General features: G+C 42.7%; 1 pseudogene; it reads right to left on the bottom strand.

The window, feature by feature from the left end:
- Positions 1–22,197, bottom strand: part of LOC114303722 (uncharacterized) — an 85,998-nt pseudogene that overhangs the window by 53,354 nt on the left and 10,447 nt on the right.

Raw genomic sequence — 22,197 nt, 5'->3', positions numbered from 1 at the left:
CAGTTATTGTGTTGGTCTAATTCATCAAATATTGTAAATTAGTAATCCATGTATGGGTGTATTGTGGTTTATTTAATATTGTGATAGTCTAATCTTATGGATTAAAAGTCCATGCATGTGTGTAGTTATCATTTATTTCCTTTCTTTTTTGGTATCTAAATTATTACTTCATACCATGGTTTAAATAAATTGTTTATTTAAATGTTGTACAATTGTTTATTATTGTGTGACTTGTGTAATATTTTATGTTTGGATTTTAATGAGTTGGTATAACATTATTGGTAATTAAATTTTGAATTATTGTGAATATCTCAACGAGTAAAGAGACACGGAATTTAACCAATGATACATTAAAATGTAAAAGTGATGGGGTGAGCCCGGTTTAAAATCTTGTGCAAGTGAGTTGCGAACCCTAACATGGCACGGGAAGGTATTTCGGCTCTTATCGGTGTAAGCGATATAAGGTTAGTGGTGCGGGTGTCATAACATAGACCGTTTCCTTGGGGCAGACCGCGATGTCACGACTCGGGTATGTAACCCTGGTACGTGGGCATCGTTGGCAGTTACAATAAGGAACATTTGAATATTTGACTAAGGGGGAGTCAGAATTGCTCGTAGCCAGTGCTTAGCGGTTGAGTGGAAATAATGCTCCGCGGGGAGTTACTTAAACTTATCTGATAAATTAAATCTATGAGAATTTAAAAAGAAAAGTGGGCATTTTCCTTATGATGAAATACTGCCTCTATTTGTCATTTTTATTTATTTATTATCTATTGTTATTATTTCAACTGATGGCATTCATATTATACTTATTAAATGCTACCTGTTATTCTATTACTACGCATTATTCACTGTAGGTATTATTATCGGGGTGGGTATTTCGGGTTATAGTATCTTATTGAGCTCGTCGCTCATTGGCATCCTCGTTGCCCTGGCGTTTCATGCCAGGTACCGAAGAAACTGAAGGAAACACCAAGGTGTTGGAAGGCAACATTCAGCCCTGATTAGCTTGAAGCATGTCAAAGTTCCATGAACCATTTTTCTGAGTTTTCTAGTTTTTCTCTAGTTTTTTTTTTTTATTTGTGTACTAAGACAAAGTTTTAAGTTTGACTGGAGTTGTAATTTAAGAACTTTTAGTTTTGGTGTTGTTAATTAATGGATGATGGTAAACTTGGTGGCAACATTGATGAGGATTCTTAACTAAGAAAATTGATTTTAAGTTTTAAATCTTATTATGATGTCTCCAAATTTTGGGGCGTCACAGATGAGGTCCATATTGATGTCCTTTTCTCTTCTAAAAATATTATTAGAGGCATTTTGTCTCCTTCTTGTGATCCTGTTAGCTTGTTGTGTCGTTCATTTATGCTCTCCCGCAGAGAGATCTGTGCAGTAGATTTTGGACTCAATTCAGAAGAGTGGCTAAGGAGAATAAGTTCGGATGACAACCTCACGCCCCAAGAACAAATCAAGTCAGCACTTGCAGAGACTCTGGCCCAGGAGGAAATGTTTTACCATCAACGGTCTCGCATTCCATGCCCTTTCACACTTATTCTTCGCAGATGATATGTTATTTTTCCTCAAAGCGAAAGCTTCTGAATGCCAACATGTTTTTGGTTTATTGAGAGATTACTGCACAGCCTTGGGACAGCGAATAAATTTTGAAAAATCAACGGTTCAATTCTCCACCAACACAGACCCTGGGATTCGACATTCTATTTGTCAGACCTCTGGTCTTAAAGAAATTGAGCCTAGTGCAAAATATCTTGGTTTACCTCTGTTTTGGGGACGATCAAAAGCAGAAGCCTATGAGTTCATCATCGAAAAGGTGTTGTCTAAGCTTCAAGGGTGGAAATTGAAATTGCTATGTCAAGCTGGCAAAGAAGTTTTGATTAAAGCTGGGGTCCAAACCATACCCACATATGCCATGGCCTGCTTTTCTTTTCCCAAATTCTTTTCCTCGAAGCTGAATTCTTATATTAGCAAATTTTGGTGGGGTGGTGACCCGAAAGTCTCTGGGATTCATTGGGTCAAGTGGAATCAATTAGAGGCTCCAAAATCTCAAGGAGGTTTGGGGTTTCGGGATTTCAACAATTTCAACTTGGCCCTTTTAGCTCACCAAGGCTGGAGACTTGTTAAGTATCCCACCTCCTTCTATGCTTGCATTCTCAAAGGCATTTATTTTCCAAATTGCACCTTTCTTCAGGCCTCCAGAGGACGGCATGCGTCGTGAGCTTGGGCCAGTCTCCTACAAGGCCGAGAGGTTTTGTGTGAAGGGCTCCGCTGGCAGGTTAACAATGGGGCATCTACTCAGTTTTAGACAGACAAATAGGTCCCTAGTCTCCCTGGTTTCAAGCTGCAAACTACAAATCCGAGTGATTCTAAAGTGGTACATGTAGCGGATGTTATTGATAGAACCAGTAGATCTTGGAACGAAGAGCTACTGCATCATCTAGTGGCTGCAGATGAAGTCCAGGCTATCATTTCTATCCCTCTTGCCCTTTCTGGCACATCTGACTCCCTCGTCTGGCATTTTGATCCAAAATGGGAATATTTGGTGAAGTCGGGCTACCAAATAGTCATGAGGAAGTGTTAGCTCCAGCCACTACCCACATGGTAAGGAGCCCACTATCCACATGGTATGGGTGGCACCATGTGGTAAAGGAAGCTGGTGGGGCAGTACTAACTCACCAAAGGTAGATGGGGAGGGTGGCATAACCAAGCCCACTCATTGTTGTCACCAAACCCACTCCTCCTCTCTTGTTATAAATTGAGATGAGTGAGGAGGGGTTGTATATGGGAGTGATACACAGAGCTGAAGAGAAAACACAAAGGGTATAATCTGTGAGTGAGAGTGCTATAGAGAGAGTTATGAGGTGTGAGTACTGTAATCTCCCTCCGGGATAATTCTATAGTGGATATCTCTCCCATGGACGTAGACAATTGCCGAACCACGTAAATCTCTTGTGTTCTTGTGTGTGATTGATTTCTAGTGTCCCATAGTCCTAACAAGTGGTATCAAAGCCTCGTCAGTCACATTTCGGAAAAACAGAGTGCACTTTTTCGAAACTGCCCAGAAATCAAGTTGCTCGAAATCTAATTTTGAGCATACCAAGAGCAAGGTCTCATTGAGAGGAGTCCAGAACTCCAAAACAGAGCCCCAAAAGGGTCCGCACATGCTTCCACGGGCCTCCTGAAGAAGGCGAGTGAAGCCCAGTCTCGATCACGCGCTCCATGCGCCGATTAGACAGACAGCGCTTCATTCCAATCTCGGTCGTGCATTCCACGTACGGCAGAAGGAGAAAAGTGAGTTCCTGCGTGTGTTATGACGTCACACGCCACGTCACTGTCCCACGTAGCTGCTACGTCAACGCACATCACTGACATGTGGAGTCCACGTCAAGATCGCGTCACTACCATGTGGATTCCACGTCAACGACACATACTGCCACGTATTTGACACGTCAGTAGCCACATGTCTGTCCACGTCGGCACCCTGTTGACCAGTCAACCCGAAAGTAGAGAGTTATCCACTGCTGCGCGGCTAAGGTACACCTGCAGATCTGAACTGTCCAAACTGTTTTGGCTTGATCTGAGCCATTCTATGTCCGTTTTTGACAATCCAATAGTGCTTTCCAACTATTTAGATTATTTCAGACACATCCGTACGGTTAGATTTTTGATTTGGAGTTTCTGTAAAAACATGGAAGAATCTACTTCAATTTCAAGATCTATATTCAAGTTGACTCCTTCTAATTACGCAATTTGGAAGTCACGGATGGAAGACATCCTATTTTATAAAGACCTATGTGACCCTATTTTTGTAAAAGGGGTTAAACCTGAAGGAGTGAAAGATCATGACTGGATAAAGATGAACCGCAAGACTATCGGTTGTATCAGACAATGGATAGACCACGGCGTGTACCATCATGTCGCCGAGGAGACAGATGCCTATTCTCTACGGACAATGTTAGATGACATGTACCAGTCAAAGACTGCTCGGAACAAAGCTTTGGTGATGAGAAGGCTTGTCAATTTGAAGTTGAAGAATGGTATGTCTGTCGCCGAGCACACCAGTGAATTCAAAAATTTGGTGAATCAGCTTGCAACCTTCAAGATGCACTTAGACGATGAAATGCAAGCCGTACTACTGCTCAGTTCTTTACCGGACAGCTGGGAGACGTTGGTGGTCTCTTTCAGTAACTCTACACCAGAAGGGAAGCTAACCATGAGCATGGTCACAGACGCGATGTACAATGAAAAGACAAGACGCAAAGACATGGGAGGTAATCAGTCCCATGCTCTTGTCACAGAAGATAGAGGCAGAGAAAGAGGTAAGGGAAACGGTAGAGGAAGAAGCAAGAATAGAAGCAGCTGGAACAACAGGAGTAAATCCAAAGACAACAAAGGTCGAGGTAACTCCAGCATCACTTGCTTTCACTGTGGCCAGGAGGGTCACATAAGGAGAAACTGCCCAAGCCAGAAAGAAAAAGGCCAAAGTAATAAGTCAAAGGGAGATGAGAACACAACAGCCACAACAACTGATGAAATACTTCTAGCAGTTAGTGAAAAGGAGGATTGCCTTCACGTGGCTAACCACAGCTACACAGAATGGGTGATAGACATAGCTGCATCCTATCACGCCACTTCCTACAGAGAACTCTTCAGCTCGGACAACGCTAGAGATTTTGCACTGTTCGAATGGGAAATTCTAGTTATTCGAAGATTGTGGGTATTGAAGACATTAGTATTCAAACTAATGTCGGGCATAAGCTGGTTCTCAAAGATATGAGGCATGTTCCAGATTTGTGCCTCAATCTTATCTCCGGAAGCGCCCAGAACCGACAGGGCTTTGACAATCGCCAGAGGAGAGATGTCTTCAACACTGTATAAGACTCAAACGAAGATCTATCTGGAAAGTCTTAATGCAGCAAAAGACAAGGAGTCACCGGACTTATGGCACAGAAGACTGGCTCACATAAGTGAGAAGGGATTACATCTGTTGGCAAAACAATCTAGAATACCCTTATCCAAAGGGAGTGGCTTGAAGCCGTATGATCATTGCCTTTATGGCAAACAACATCGAGTATTATTCAGTTCAACAAGCAAAATGAAAACAGAAGTGCTCAATATGGTATACTCAGATGTTTGTGGCCCAATCGAAGTGGAGTCACATGGCGGCCGCAAGTATTTTCTGACTTTCATTGATGATGCATCAAGGAAGTTGTGGGTGTATTTTCTAAAGTCAAAGGATGAGGTATTTTAGCATTTTCAAGAGTTCCATGCAATGGTGGAAAGAGAGACCGGGAAGAAGTTGAAGTGTCTTCGCACAGACAATGGAGGCGAGTACACTTCCAATGCTTTTGCAGCATATTGTACCAGCAGAGGTAACCGGCACGAGACAACAGTTCCCGGCATCCCACAACACAATGGTGTGGCAGAAAGGATAAACCGCACTATTATTTAAAGAGTCAAATGTATGCTCAAAATGGCAAAGTTGCCAAAGTCATTCTGGGCTGAAGCCACTCGTACAGCCTGTTATCTCATCAACAGGTCGCCTTCAGTCCCGTTGAATTTTGCGATACTTGAGGAAGTCTGGTCCAGAAGAAAGGTATCATATTCTCACTTGAGAGTCTTCGGCTGTAAGGCCTTTGCACACATCTCCAAGGAAAACAGATAGAAGCTTGATGACAAGTCCACTCCATGCATATTTGTGGGCTATTCAGATACAGCATTTGCGTACAAGGTGTGGGACCCAGTGAACAAGAAGATGTTCAGGAGCAGAGATGTTGTGTTCTAAGAAAACCAGACAGTAGCAGATTTTGAGAAATCTGTAAAGTCTAGAGATGTCATCACTCCAGACTTGTTTCCATCTCTCGAGCCATCACAAAATGCTAGATGTGATGATGTGCAACAAGAAGAAGTGCCAGAGTTGCAAGATCCTATGCCAGAAATTGAGGATCAAGAAGAAAGAGATGAAGACCCGGATGAAGAGAGTGTTGAGCAGGGGGAGCAACCCCCTCAACCAGAGGCAACTGGGCCTCAGTTGCGGAAATCTGGAAGAGCTGTCGTGCCATCAACCAAATATCCCATTTCTCAGTATATTCTAATTACTGATGAGGGGGAGCCCGAGAGTTTTTTGGAAGCCAAGAGTTATACAGAGAAAGACTGTTGGATACAAGCCATGAAGGAGGAGATGAGTTCTTTGCAGAAGAACCACACTTATGAGCTTGTTCCACTTCTAAGAGACAGGAAAGCCTTGAAGAACAAATGGGTGTATAAGTTGAAGAAAGATGGAAACGGTAAACTATTGCAGCATAAAGCTTGTTTGGTGGTCAAAGGCTTTGGGCAAAAGAAAGGAATTGATTTTGATGAGATCTTCTCCCCAGTTGTGAAGATGACTTCCATTCGAGTAGCTTTGGGATTAGCAGCTCACTTGAATCTGGAAGTAGAACAAATAGATGTCAAGACTGCCTTTCTCCATGGTGATTTGGAGGAAGAGATCTACATGGAGCAACCAGAAGGATTTGAAGTTAAAGGAAAACAAAATCTTGTCTGCAAACTGAAGAAGAGTCTCTACGGCCTAAAACAGCCGCTGAGACAATGGTACAAGAAGTTTGATTCATTTATGGTGGATCACGAGTACACAAGAACGGTGGCAGACCAGTGTGTATATTTCCGAATGTTTTCAGATGGAAACTTCATTATCCTACTATTGTATGTCGATGATATGTTGATCATCGAACAGGATACTACTATGATCAACAAGTTGAAAAAGGACTTGTCGCAGTATTTTGACATGAAGAATTTAGGCCCAGCACAGCAGATTTTGGGCATGAAGATTGTTCGTGACAGGAAAGCCAAGAAGATATGGTTGTCACAGGAGAAATATGTTGAACGGGTGATTGAACGGTTTAACATGAAAGATGCCAAGCCAGTCAGCACACCACTGGCCAACCATTTCAATGTGACAAAGCATTTGTGTCCCACGACCTGCTCTAAAAGGAAAAAAATTGAGGCAATCCCTTATTCTTCTGCAGTAGGAAGTTTGATGTATGCAATGGTGTGTACCTGACCAGATATTGCTCACGCAATTGGCGTTGTGAGCAGATTCCTCGCTAATCCAGGAAGGGAGCATTGGGAGGTGGTCAAATGGATTCTTCAGTACTTGAAAGAAACTTCAAAGATGTGTTTATGTTTCGGGGGAACTGAACCAATTTTGGAGGGTTTTACAGATGTTGATATGGTAGGTGATCTTGATGGTAGAAAGTCTACATCAGGATTTTTGTTCACCTTTGCAGGGGAAGCTATTTCATGGCAGTCCAAACTACAAAAGTGTGTTGCTTTATCTACAACAGAGGTAGAGTACATTGCTGCCGCAGATGCTGGAAAGGAAATGTTGTGGTTAAAGCAATTTCTCCAAGAATTGGGTCTACAGTAGGAAGAGTACAAGGTACATTGTGATAGTCAAAGTGCAATTGATCTGAGCAAGAATTCCATGTACCATTCACGTACAAAACACATTGATGTCCGGTATCATTGGATACGAGAAGTGATGGAAAAGTAGCTAATGAAGCTAGTAAAGATTCGCACGGACAAGAATCCTTCTGACATGATGACCAAGGGTGTCACCAAAGACAAACTGGAAGTTTGCAAGAATCTAACCGGGATGGACTTCAGTGAGAAGTCAGTTATCTATGTGGACGTGAAGGGGGAGAATTGTTATCTCCAGCCACTATCCACATGGTGTGGGTGGCACCATGTAGTAAAGGAGCCCACTATCTACATTGTTAGCTCCAGCTACTATCCACATGGTAAGGAGCCCACTATCCACATGGTGTGCGTGGCACCATGTAGTAAAGGAAACTGGTGGGACAGTACCAACTCACCAAAAGTAGATGGTAAGGGTGGAACAACCAAGCCCACACATTGTTGTCACCAAACCCACTCCTCCTCTCTTGTTATAAATTGAGATGAGTGAGGAGGGGTTGTATATGGGAGTGATACACAGAGCTGAAGAGCAAACACAGAGGGTATAACCTGTGAGTGAGAGTGCTATAGAGAGAGTTGTGAGGTGTGAGTACTGTGATCTCCCTCCGGGATAATTCTATAGTGGATAGCTCTCCCGTGGACGTAGGCAATTGCCGAACCACATAAATCTCCTGTGTTCTTGTTTGTGATTGATTTTTGGTGTCTTATAGTCCTAACAGGAAGAGCAGTCACAATCTCGCCCATTAACCTTCCACATCTTTTATAATTCAGGAAAAGCTGTGGAAGCTCATTTGGCATCTTAGAGTTCCACCAAAGCTCAGACATTTCTGGTGGTGTGTCTATCGGAACTGTTGAGGATCGAAGATCCCGCCCAAGACCTTGTAGAAATCATACCAAGCAGAAAAACACACCCACACAGAAGGAAACACCATATTTAACGTGGTTCGGCCTTAAAGCCTACATCCACAGGAGAGTAACTGGTTATCACTATAACAATAGAGAGATTACAGAACGATTACAATAGAGGAGGAGCTCACACTCTCCTCACTCACCCACTCACCCGTCTCCCTCGCTCACACTGAGAGACACGGTCTCTCCGCCTCACATCTCTCACTCTCTTTGGTTTGCTCTCTTGGTTCTCTCTCTACTTCAACTCTCCCCTCAACCTCTATTTATACACATTAAGAGGGAGAAGAGAGACTTAGATAGTGCATGGATAGTGGGGCGATTGCCACCCCCACCTATCTTAATGGGGAGGTGCCACCCCCACTTTCTCTTAGTGGGTGCTCCATACTCCTCACATGGAGTGATTTAACAAATCACCCCCTCAACCCATATGAGCTGATCCACTGCACACACTGCTGCTAATCTTGTCACGCTCGGTCACGCCCAAAAAACCAACAGAATCTTCATCTCCTCACTGAGACGTTGCATCCCCTGAAGCTAGAGATAATACACTAGAGATACAAGAGGAGGAAGGAATCCTACATCCTCAACTCAACTCACACCACTCTCTGATTTGGAGAGAGCCTCTGCTCCTATCTCCCACAGATCTCTTCCACGCTTCTTGTCTCGGATGTCTTCACCTGCTATGCTTCAACTTACGTACCCAAGATATCTGACACCCCCTGATTGGATGTCCTACACCCCTTGATTGAGATACCCAGCACCCCCTGCCCGGGATGCCTTGCACTCCTTTGAGTGTTCTGTGACGCCATAGCTCTTTCCTGAAATGCCACTATTCTGCCATGTATCTCCTTACACGGTCAAAATTGGAGCAATAGAAAAATTTTCGTTTGCCTGGTTAACGTTCCTAGTTTTCTTTACTCGGAGTTTCCCTTGAACTATCCTGAACTATAAACATTTGCCTTTTGCACTCTTGAACAACTTCCCAGCGTTTTCACACACTTGTTGTTCATGCCTTTTGCAATCCCTAATCTCCAGTTCAGCGATACGCGTTACCTGCATATCTATCACTTGTACTACCAGATGATGGTTGACAATAGCTCTTTCTTCCAAAGAAACTTCAACAGATCTGTACAAGTCACCAACTATGCAACACCTAGCATAGTACCCGCACCCATACTTCTTAAGTGCTCATCGTGGATCCATCTCTCCTCTTGCGTTTGAGCTCGCCTGAGAGATCTGCAATTACTCTGATTTATCAAAAGGTACGTTCGCCGCCACAGAATCAAAAAATCGATACCATAACCCAGGTATCCAACTATTCAGTCAAAACTGAATGCCATCTGCTATGCAAAACACAAGCGCTTTTCCAAAAACACAACAGATTCCATTCTCAAAATCACATTGAGCCAATACAAAGGACATGCAGAACCAATTGAGCTAGCTCTTCGATTTTCTGCAACTCAAGCTCCACCATAGTTCCAAGTTTCAATTTCCATAGGCGCCAAACAAGTTGTCCTTGACAACTCCAAACAAAACATGGTGAGCAACCCACTTGAACCAATGCTGAGGAGACTAAACAAGAGAGGCTTCAAATTCTCCGTTAAAGCAACTTCAAAAGCAGTACCAGAAACATCATGTCCAATCAACCATCGAACACAATACTGCTCTCTTCAAGCTCGAATTAATCGAGAGATCCGAACAAATTCTCCGAGAACAGAGGCAAGTTCTCCACCAAACAAAACTGGAATGTGGATGCAGTTAAGCTCTAACCAGTTCGGAAGTATCGAAACAAACTTCAAACGAACTAACAAATTACCAAGAGCCAAAAATTCTGAAGTGTCGAGCAAACTCCAGATTCCTCCAATTGCCATTCCAACCGATAAACACAAGATGATGCACCATCTTCACAGCTGCCAAAAAAAACAGCCCAAAGGCGCATGCACCGTAAATGCACAACTCCAATAGTCCCCGCTAACTCCATCGAGTCTACAAACGATCTATCCCCTCCAAATCCAACGGCAGATTAAGGGATGGATCCCAACACATGAGATTCACAAAATCACTATCTTTACGTTTCTCCGCAACAATCTTTTCCAATCTTCAATGAACACCAACGGTCTTACCGCTTCCACAGAAGCAAACACCGGAGTCTGAATCGTCACCCAAACTACCAATAGCTGATGTCTTCGAATATGGAACAGATTATGAAAATAAAAACCCACAAGAAGAAGAAACAATCAAGTCTCACAAACCGAAGACACCCCTGGATCTAATCAGACATGCTCATAAATCCCAACTGTGATAATGAATCTTAATAAACCACGACTCTGAAAATCGCCAGTAATCCGTGAAAGACCGCCAACAACAATGCCTCCAATAGACATTGAACAAAAATGCCAAAGCTCCACCAAGATCTGAAGTAGATTGTCACACCTTCTTCAAATCAACAAATATGGAAACCAAGGCTTCACCAGATGCGATTCTTCCAACAACGATCCATGAAGGATCTCCAACGCCTCTATGGCGGCCAATGCCAATAAAGTACTACTATTTGGACTTATTACATATGCAAAATCTCCGTAGTACACTCTGTCAATGCTTGTTCTCTCTATCCCCTAGAGAAAAACCCAATGAACTTTGAAGTTCTGTAACTAACCCAAGAGTCTCCAAATAAACTGATAACTTCTGCAACTGACTCTGAAGGGTCTTCAATTGGCTTCCAATTAGCTTCAACCGGGTGAACAAAATTTTTCACCCCCCATCACCCACATGGATGATAAAACACCGTTGTACAAATATGCCTCCATTCCACCAAGCATACGAAGTTAATTTGCACCTCCTACTTGGAATGTCTTCAACCACCACACATCATTCTGTATGGGTCGCACCTCTATCATCAGGAATGCTTATACTTTCCTTATTGAGGTGACTCCACCCAAACTCTCTGGGTGCCCGTCACGACTTCACTGCCACGAACCAGATACAGGACAAAGGAAAAATCTGCCTCTCACTGGGTGCGCACTACAGCGTCTTATCCCTTTCAATTTCTCTGTCTGGAGCTTTCTTCTGTGAACTAGTTGCTGCTGCCAGGCCAAAATCCGGCACACTGCACCTTTGTACGACTCTGTTGTGTGCTATTGCACTGTTGTACGCCGGCACCTTGTACGACATTCATGCGTACTCATCTGTGCTATTGTAGGTACGTGCTCCTATACCTTATGTGTGCACTACTGTAGTTGTTGCCCTTCCACGTTCACATACTACCAGTACTTCTTGTATTATGTTTGACAGTAGCTCCAACTGCCACAACATTTCCCTGAGCCTGCATTGGTTATCAATCATCTATCTATCGATGAAGTGGACTTTTGATTGAACCAGATCTTTCGATCACCTCAACAACCAGGAAATTTCCTAGGAAAGACTAGTGGGGTCACAACTGGTCCCACTTAAGAACCAGTCTCCTTAAATAGTGTCTTTTTTACAGAACTTTCCTGGACATTGTTGATCTTGAGATAATCATGTGCAATTCTCCTGATCATGCCCTGACCAATCCTGATCTCCATTGATTTTCCATTTGATCAAGCCTGATCTCATTTGGTCTTCAATGATCTACCTCGATTTGTATTTGGTTGTCCAATCTGGTCAGAATCTGTCCATTCTAACCTCTTCAGTGAATCCACAGCGTTCCACAATATCCGACAACCTTCCTTCGACTATTAAAGATGACAAACTCCCATGTTTTTACAATCTTTAAAAACCATTTAGAATTTCACCATTCTAACCTCGCGGTTGCATCTGGAACGGTCCGATTAGCTAGGACCAACCGTCGTTGCACTTTCAGGGACCTCACTGAAAAATTTCTCCAAACTGGGGTAAAATTGCAAATTTCCCAAACACCGGGACCAAACTATAATTTCACAAACTACAGGGGCCAAAATGAAATTTTCCAAAAATTCAGGGACCAAATTGTAATTTACCAAACTTCCAAGGGCCAATATGCAATTTCTTGAAACCTCTGGCCCAACTGTAATTTCCAGAAGCACCGATTTAAACATCTAACCGTACAGATAGATTTAGAATACTCCAAATAGTTGGAAACCACTATTGGATCGTCAGAAACGGACTCCGAATGCCTCAGATCAAGCCAAAATAGTTTGGACGCTTCAGATCTACGGTTGCACCTTAGCCGCGGCGCACTGGATCTCTCCTCTGCCTCTAGTTGACTGGTCAACTGAGGTGTTGACGTGGCAACCACGTGGCACTGGGTGTTGACGTGGCAGATGACGTGGATACCATGTAGTGATGGCGTGGGAGATGACTGGTCTGCCACGTGGCGATGACTGGGCTAATGACGTGGTAGACACGTGGCCGTGGTGCTGACGTGGCTGCTGACGTGGCTCTGATGTGGCACCATATGGCGTGCGTGTGGCGGACACGCGTGCTCGCCACTCACCTTCTTCCTTCCGCCGCACGTAGGGCGTGTGCACGCGACTGGGCCGACGCACTGGCTCACTGCACGGCGCGTGGACTCTCGTGCTACGACTAGGCCTCACGCGCCATCTTCAAGCAACGGGTAAGGGCGCGTCTAGCCTTCTCTGGGGCTCTGCTTTTCATTTCTGGGCTTCTCTTGTCGAGACCTTGCTCCTGGTATGCTCAAAACCGGATTTCGAGCAATTTGATTTCTGGACAGTTTCGAAAAACAATCTGTTTTTTTTTTCCAAAAACGACCGACGAGGCTCTGATACCACTTGTTAGGGATCGGACATCCCGCCCAAGACCTTGTAAAAATCATACCAAGCAGAAAAACACACCCACACAAAAGGAGACACCATATTTAACGTGGTTCGGCCTTAAAGCCTACGTCTACGGGAGAGTAACCGGTTATCACTATAACAATTGAGAGATTACAGAAAGATTACAATAGAAGAGGAGCTCACACTCTCCTCACTCACCCACTCACCCGTCTCCCTCACTCACACCGAGAGAGATGGTCTCTCCGCCTCACATCTCTCACTCTCTTTGGTTTGCTCTCTGAGTTCTCTCTCTACTTCAACTCTCCCCTCAACCTCTATTTATACACATTAAGAGGGAGAAGAGAGACTTAGATAGTGCATGGATAGTGGGGCGGTTGCCACCCCACCCATCTTAATGGGGAGGTGCCACCCCCACTTTCTCGTAGTGGGTGCTCCATACTCCTCACATGGAGTGATCCAACAGGAACACAATTGCAACAATGGATAATCTCTTTAAGCGAAAGTGCGCACGGTCACACATCTGCCCTACTTGCCATGTACACTCAGAAACAGTGGAACATATGCTTTTTGGTTGCGAATGGGTTAGACCTGTTTGGTTTGGGAATGATCTTAATATTTGGATTTCTGTGGGGTCCATGGATTCCATTTTGAAGTGGTCTTGCACTATGATGGAGCGGTTTCAGACTCAGACCGAGCGAGAGTTCCTCTTTTGTAGAGTGGCCTGGACTGGGTGGTTTATCTGGAAAGGGCAGTTTTAATCAGCATTCGATTGAGCCCTCCTCGGCTTTATATCGAGCTCGAGTGGCACGGGAAGAGTTTGAATCAGTCCCAACTGCTAGAACAGCGGTCATTTCTTGTCCTCTGGTTGATAACTCTCAACGGATTAACAGTTGGGTCTCCCCTCCACCTGGAGCTTTTACGATCAACTGTGATGTGGCCATTAAGAAGGGCTCAACAAGTGCTGCTGTGGCAGTACTAGTGCGAGACTCCAATGGTCTTCTGGTTGACGGTATATCCAAACGTTGGTGCACCTCCTCTGTTCTGCTAGGAGAAGCTTTGGCGTGCCGATGTGCTTGTCAACTTGGTCTGGCCCTGGGTTAGTCTCGAGTGATTATTCTGAGTGACAATCAATCTGTTATTCACCTGTGTTTCGGAAACTGTCCCTCCCTGGGAGTGTGGTGCTGCGTTCAGCGATATTAAAGGAATGTCTGCCCGTGGGGATGTGTCTTTTAGATGGTGTCCTCGATAAGCAAATCAAGCCGCTCATTTGGTGGCTCAAGCTTCGCTGTATGGTCGTCTTCCTGTGGACTGGGTTTCCAACCCCCCACCAAAGCTTGCTCTGCTTTTGAGAGGGGTGTAGTTTGTTTTCTGTTTTTGCTGCTGTTTGCTCCATATTTCCTTGTTTCAAAAAAAATAAATTAAAAAAAAAAGGCTTCTCCTTCATTAAAAGATTGCCTCGGCCAAGTAAAGGCACCACCAAATCCTCACTCTCTGCACCTTTGCTCAATTCCAAAATGGTAATCACACAGTGATATACCTCCAAGGCTTTTGTGGCTTTTCTAATAGAACCGGTACTATTGCCATCCCTAGTAACGGTGTGATAAGAGAAGTACTATTTTTTCCCTACAAAAAGAAGCTATTTACTTAATCATTGGATTGCTGACTTCAGCATATACTACTGAACAGTAAAAAAAAATGTTAAGAATGGCTCTAACAAGAACCACAACAGCTTGTACTGTGTCAACCAGCAGAACCATTTAGTGCTGACAATGGTCCTGCGGAGAACAAAATGGACTCAATTAAAATCTAGGAAAAATAATCACTAACAGTTAGAATTTGCAAAGATTAAGGTAGTGAATAAAGTAATCATATTTATTAGTAAGTGATTATGCATTGAACAATTACATTTCATTCTCTTTAATATTGCTCAAGTAAATAAAAAGAAGAATGCAAAAATCATTCTACATTCTTCATAAACATCTAAAAATTCAAAAAGAATTTTTGGATTGCATTAATTTTTAATGTTCAAACAGCTTATTTACTTAATCCATTGAGGCTTTTCTGTTCAGCCAAAACGGTCCTCTTATATTCAACCAAGACGGATTGGCTACACCAGAATAGAAGGACAAGATGATGGTGGTGCAAGAAAAGTAGCAAGAAGATTGGAAAATGATTGGTGGCCCTAAAACATTTGCCCCTAATGCCCCTAATTTCCATTTTTGGAAACTGTTTTCTTTTTTTCTTTCTTTTTTCCTTTTTTTTTTTTTTTTTTTTTACCAAAAGTGGAATTTCGGGGCATTCGAGCCCCGAAATTTAGGGCCCTCAAGCAGCGCTGAGGAAGCCATAAAGAACAGTGTCAACAAAATGAATGAAAAATATAAATAAATAAATAAAATCTTGAGACAGAAAATTGTGGTAAAATTTTTGTATAATCATAAATAAAAAGTAATTTGTACTTGGATTTTTTCAGCTTTCAATACATGCAAACTTTATTGATTTTTCATGAACATCATTTTCCTTACTCAAGAATACAGAAGGCCTATCTCAATAACACATTATGAGTTTGTTGGCTACATATTTTGTACAAGTCAATTACAATTCGACACGTAACAGAATAAGGGTAACATAGGAAGACTATTCAAGTCTTCGATCCTGATCGCACACGTGGTAGTTAACATTGGTTATTACAGGATCTGAGTAGCAGTGGATCAACAAAGAGATGCAGGGTGATGTGGCTTCAACGGTTACTCACATTTAAATTCAAAATTATGAGGGAAATCTAACTGCAAGAGACAGCATAGTGGAGCTAATTATAAGGCAACATGATCAACGATCATGGAGGAGCAGTTCGACGGTTGGAAATGCAGTTCGATGGTCATCCTTGAGAAGTATAAATAGTAGGGAAGACACAGAAAAAAAGGACCCAAACTCAGATCCAAAAAACCAGTCTTATTCTACTTTATTTCTTTTCCAGTTTTATATTCCCAGTTCTTTACATTTCTGCACTTTAAAATTCCTGCACTGCACTTCATTCATAGGAGTAGTTTCAAGTAGATTATCGCTGTAAACCTCTATGAGGCTGAGTTTGGACCATTGTAAGTTTTTCATTCTAATGAGATGCTTCAATTGTTCTTTATTTAATTGTTATTTTGCTTAATCCTCCTAAATCAAGCCACCAGTAAAAGCCCTCTTCATTGAGACTGAAAGAACTAAAACATAATCGTCTGATAATTGGTTGGCAATTAATTTTCTGTAAGGACTGATTGATCCTTGCTGGCACGCTCGCAATTACAAAAATAACCTTCGAAAGCCAAAAAAGCCAACATATATTTTTGGCGCGCCCGGTGGGACTAATTGAAATGGCTAGACGTAGAAGATAAGGAGAAAATGAACGCTTGGAAAAAGACGTAGAAGGAGAGGTAAAGATACCTAATTCAGAGGATAATGTGATAACACGTCCTATGGAAACTCCTATTGTATCAGAACCTATGGTCGAACAGACCAGCACCTCGGAACAAGTACCACGTGTTCATAATATTGGACGAGACCAAAGAATTGGACCATCCACTGTTCCATCTACTCAGCCAATAAATCCATGGAGTGGTCTAGTAGATGCTATGGGACAACAATTAATGAACACGATGGAAAAATGGGCAACATCGTTTTTGGATCGAATGAATAACCACCAACCAACAAACGCAAGACACATGGAGGAAGTTTTGAATGTCCCTCAGCAAATATTGGCTAGAGATAAACAGCCTATGCAAGTTAATGGACATTCTAATGGTCAAACTAGTAATCAAAACTATGAAAGACCATCACCTCAGTCTTGGTACGAGCCTATTTCGAGGCCTATAGCAGGTCAAAATGCCTCAGTACTTAACAGTGAAGCCATGCAAATTGGTGGATCTGGCCCAGTGTAAGAAAATGGCATAAGAATGGCTCCAAATCCCATGTTCGAAGCCATACCTGGCACAAGGGGGTTCACTGATCCCTTATTCGAATTTATACCCGGGGGGTTGGAAGGTTTTCCTACAAATGGAAGAGACACAACACCAGTTCCAGCACCTTTCGCAAGTCCTTTTGCAGGGCAGGCTCAAAGGGGTTACCCACACCCCCAACAGCAACCTGCACCACAGGGACAACCAGTCCCAAATATACCACCTTATGGACCAAGAGGACTACAAGCACAAGTTTGCCCACCAAATCCTGTGTTTGTCCCTCCAGTAGCGGTTCAGCAGGCACAAAATATGGTTCCTAGGGATCAAATTGCTGACATTGTTAGAGAGATGTGTGGACCGGGGTCCAGACTCCAGTGTACAGGAAATCATACCCAGAATGGGTAGACAGGGTACATGAATACCCAAGAGGTTTCAGGATACCAGATTTTGCCCTTTTTTATGGGAATGGAAACCAATCAACAGTGGAGCATATTGCTAGGTTTGCTGCTCAATGCGGTGAATTTACTAATAATGACTATATGAAGTTAAGGTTATTCCCAAATTCCCTAACTGGGGGAGCATTTGTATGGTATATTAACCTTACACCTGGCTCTATCCAAATTTCATGCCCAATTCTTCCAATTAGAGCCAAAAGTTTCCATGGCGGACTTGGCAAGATTGAGTCAAAGGCCTGATGAGAAGGCTACTCAGTTTATTACCAGATTTAAAAGGGCTCAAAATAAATGTAGGGTCATCCTGCTAGAGCCAGAATTCGTGAGATTGGCTCAAAATGGCTTAGAGTTTAGGCTTCGAAAGAAGTTTGACTCAACTGAGTTCAGAGACTTAGTGGAACTCACTTATAAGATGTCTAGGTATGAAGCATTACTAGAGGAGGAACAAGATCGAAATAATGCATTGTACAAGACATATTACAGAGATCCTAATTATGAGATCGATGCAGCAGAGATTGTGGGGAAAGAACCTGTGATCTGTGAAGCATTAATTCATAAAGATATAACAATTGACCAGCAATTTAAAAAGAAAGACCTTCACAGGAAATACTCTTTTGATTTAACTAAGGCATATGACATTTTTGATCATTTGCTTGCGGCCAACTTCCTTAAGTTACCAAAAGGAGTCAAAATTCCATCTCCAAATGAACTTAAAAGAAAAGTATATTATAAGTGGCATAATTCTTGGTCTCACTCGACTAAGAATTGTGTTGTTTTTCGAGACAGGATCCAAGAACAAATTCGGAAAGGAAGTTTGAAATTCCCAGCCAAAGTAGAAAAGGCCATGGGAATCGACAGTAATCCATTTCCAGAAATTGGAGAGGTGGCAGCCAATGTCATTATGCTAGACTTTCAGAGCTTGTCCTTGAAAGAATTGGAAGAAGTCAATGTGCAGATGCATGTTGCCAACCAAACAACTATCAAGAAAGACACTGGAAATCTGTCAGCTATTGGATAAGATTCCTCACACCAGAGGGAAGACTCTGATGAAGAAGCACTGGATGACGATTCTTTAGAAGCAACCGTAATGCAAAGGATGTGTCCCAGGTGTAGACTGAGTTATAAGTGGTTGAAAGGGCTTCCAATTGATGGGGAGCAATATTACAGGGATGTGCAGAAACGTCCTAAACCAACCAATACTTATAATAAAGGCCATATCCATTTGGTGTTAGGCAGCAGTCATCAGTGGTTGAACCAACAGCCGATAGAATGCATTCTAAAGGTAAGAGGCCTTTATATGAGCCCAGGCTACCTAATTACTACAGAATGGAGAGCAGTCATTCCGAGAGGAGACTAGAGAAAGCTTCAGTTTATGGGATCAAAGCCAGAGATTGGCCCCCTAGACCAGCCTCACGCAGGACAGAAAGTGGATACATTCATCGAAGGACTGAGTTAGGCCCAAAGCATGAAGTCAGGGCCAAGCAGTGGCCTTCACAGCCAGCTTCGAAGGTGGCTTCGAAGGAAGAAGAAGCAGTTCAACAGCTAGATCGGTAAGTTCGTGGGTACCTGGGGTCCTAGATTGGTTTTATGATGCAGAACAAACCTAGGGAAGTGTTTACCCAAAGAGACGTAATTGGAAACCAAGACAGGATGGTCAAACCTTCTTTAGTGGCTTCAAACAATTAGGTGTTGCTTAAGCACCCAAAAACAAAGGAACCAGATATGGTCCCCGTAATTTCTAGATCACAAATGAGGAAAATTCAGCTTAGGTACACTCAGTACCAGCAAGACCTGAAAGAAAGTGGAAAGAGTTCTTCATTGGTCCAGACAGAAGGAAAGAAGAACCCAAAGTCTGACCATACTCCAAAACCAACTCTACAAGGCAAAATGGGTTGTAGCAGAGAATAGTTGGCCAAAGTTCACTCTGAACTAAAAGCCAGAGAGAAGTCCAGTTCAGCAGGATTGGAGAAGGCGTTGATGGAGAGTGATAGCGAGGTAGAGAAAGAAGTTGGCCTAGGCCAAAAGAAAGAAATGGTTGAGGAAGAAATGTTCGAAGCCTTCATGGCTGAGCAAAAATTTTTGGTTGAAAAGCCAGTCAGAAAAGACCATTCGAAGGAGCTCGTTAATAATGATGTACCAGAATGCAGCATGGAGGATGCTTCTGAAGTAACTGAACAAGGTGGCCAAGAGGAGAAACAAGCACAGCCAGCCATTCAATTTGGCTCAGTGTCAGTAAATATGGTACACATACTACCGCATGAATTCCAAGCTGGAGATGAGAACCAAGAGGGACAAGAAGTTGACCCAATTCCAGTCTCTAGTGAAGACTCATAAGTGAGTATGGTGCAAGATGATTCCGGAATGGCTACCCCAATGGAAACTGAATATGAGAGTGAAGAAGAGGTGAGAATTAACCTCTCATATCCTTTTGAATATCCCTCGAACTCTATGACACAGCATGTCAAGCCTTTGTATATCAAGGCCTTTTTTGATGGGATACAATTGAACCGAGTCTTAGTGGATAATGGGGCAGTGGTAAACTTACTACCGAAATCTTCCTTGAAGAAATTAGGGAAAAGGAATCCCAGGTTAATCCCAACCAGCACAACCATTGCTGGTTTCGCTGGAAACAAGCAAATGGCTCAGGGAATTCTGCCCATCAACCTGAGTGTGGGAACCAGGGACCGTATGACGGCATTCTTCGTTATCGACAGCAATGCTAAGTACAATGCTTTACTTGGTAGAGATTGAATTCACACTAACAAGTGTGTGCCTTCCTCTTTGCATCAGAAAATAATGATGGCCTTGGGCAATGGAGAGACAGAGGAGATTGATGCAGATCCTCAACCCTTCATAGCCTGTACAGACTTCGCAGAGGCCAAATTGTATATTGAAGGAGTGACAACACTCAGTATACTGAGGAAAACTGATGGCTCAGCCGAAGTGACGGCTGATGAGGAAGTGACACACCTTAAACACTTAGTCCAAGAGAGTGCTGATGAAGAGGTTGTCGTTAAGGATGACAATGATGCCTGGTTATAGGCAAAGAAATGAAGCCCAAGAAGCCAAGTCTTTGGCTCTAATGAAATTCTCAATATTGGATGTAAAATCAATAGTCCAGAAAGTGCAAGAGCAAGAGAAAGAAGCCATGATAATTGGCTGCAAGCAGGAGCAGCAATAGGCCAGGGTTTTGGCCCTTGACAAATACTGTGCATTGGACATTGAAACAAAAGTCCAGGAGATACAGAAAGAAGAAGCCTTATGGACAGACTTTGTCTATGAGGAGGAGGGTAAAGATGTTGAATTGAAGAACCTGGGAGCAGAACAAAGCAAGAAGATTGCTTCAAAGGCAGAAGGAATCAAAGAAGAAGCTTCAGTAAGTCCTCAGACACAAGACCCCTTAGAAGAAGTAAATTTAGGGGAAGGTTCTATACAACAACCCACCTATATAAGTGCTTGTTTGAATGCTCTGGACAGGGACCAGTTGTTGGTTGTTCTGAAGAAATATAAAGATTATTTTGCATGGTCTTATAATGAACTACCAGGATTGGATAGATCATTAGTTGAACATAAGCTCCCTATGAGGCCTAATTTCAAATCATACAAGCAAAAACCACGAAGAATAAGTCCAGAAGTAATTCAGAAAGTTAAGGAGCAAATTCTTAGACTACTCAAAGCAGGCTTTATTAGAACAGCCAGGTATGTTGAATGGCTATCCAATATTGTGCCTGTAGTTAAGAAGAATGGTAAAATGAGGGTATGCATTGATTTTAGAAACTTGAATCTAGCAACTCCAAAAGATAAATATCCTATGCCTATAGTAGATTTGTTGGTAGATAGTTCAGCAGGGCATCAAATTTTATCAATGATGGATGGGCATTCTAGTTATAACCAAATCTGCATTGCAGAGGAAGATGTCCACAAGACAGCATTCAGATGTCCTGGGAATATTGGCACCTTCGAATGGGTTAAAATGCCATTTGGCCTAAAGAATACTGGGGCTACATACCAGAGGGCTATGAACACTATCTTTCATAACCTCATTGGAAGGTATCTAAAGTGTTATATTGATGACATTGTAGTTAAATCTCAATTCATGGAGGAACATCTGTTTCACTTAGAAGCAGCCTTTGAAAGAATGAGGAAGTTCAAGTTGAAGCTCAATCCTCTTAAGTGTGCTTTTGGCGTATCATCTGGAAAATTCTTGGGCTATGTAGTACACAAGAGAGGAATACAGATTAACCAGAATAAAGCCAAAGCCATCATTGAAGCCAGACCTCCATCAAGTAAGAAAGAATTACAAAAATTCCTCGGACAGGTTAATTTTCTTCGAAGATTCATTTCTAATACTGCAGGGAAAACTAAAGTATTTTCTTCCTTATTAAAGCTAAAAGATAAAGAGGAATTTGTGTGGACAGCAGAGCATCAAATTGCTTTCGAAGGTATCAAAGCCTACTTGGCCAACCCTCCAGTGCTGATGCCACCAAAGGGTGATAAGCCCTTGAAGTTGTACATAGCTGCAGCAGAAGATTCACTGGGAGCTTTCTTAGCCCAAGACAATAAAGAAGGCAAGGAGCAAGCAGTTTATTACCTTAGTAGGTTTTTAAATTCTTGTGAATGTAAATACTCAGCTGTAGAAAAGTTGTGCCTTAC

The sequence above is a fragment of the Camellia sinensis genome, chromosome 8 (genome assembly GCF_055761805.1).
Source record: "Camellia sinensis isolate YWXY chromosome 8, ASM5576180v1, whole genome shotgun sequence".
Taxonomy (NCBI): domain Eukaryota; kingdom Viridiplantae; phylum Streptophyta; class Magnoliopsida; order Ericales; family Theaceae; genus Camellia; species Camellia sinensis.
The sequence above is the reverse complement of the archived record's forward strand: the minus strand, read 5'-3'. Positions and strand labels throughout refer to the sequence as shown.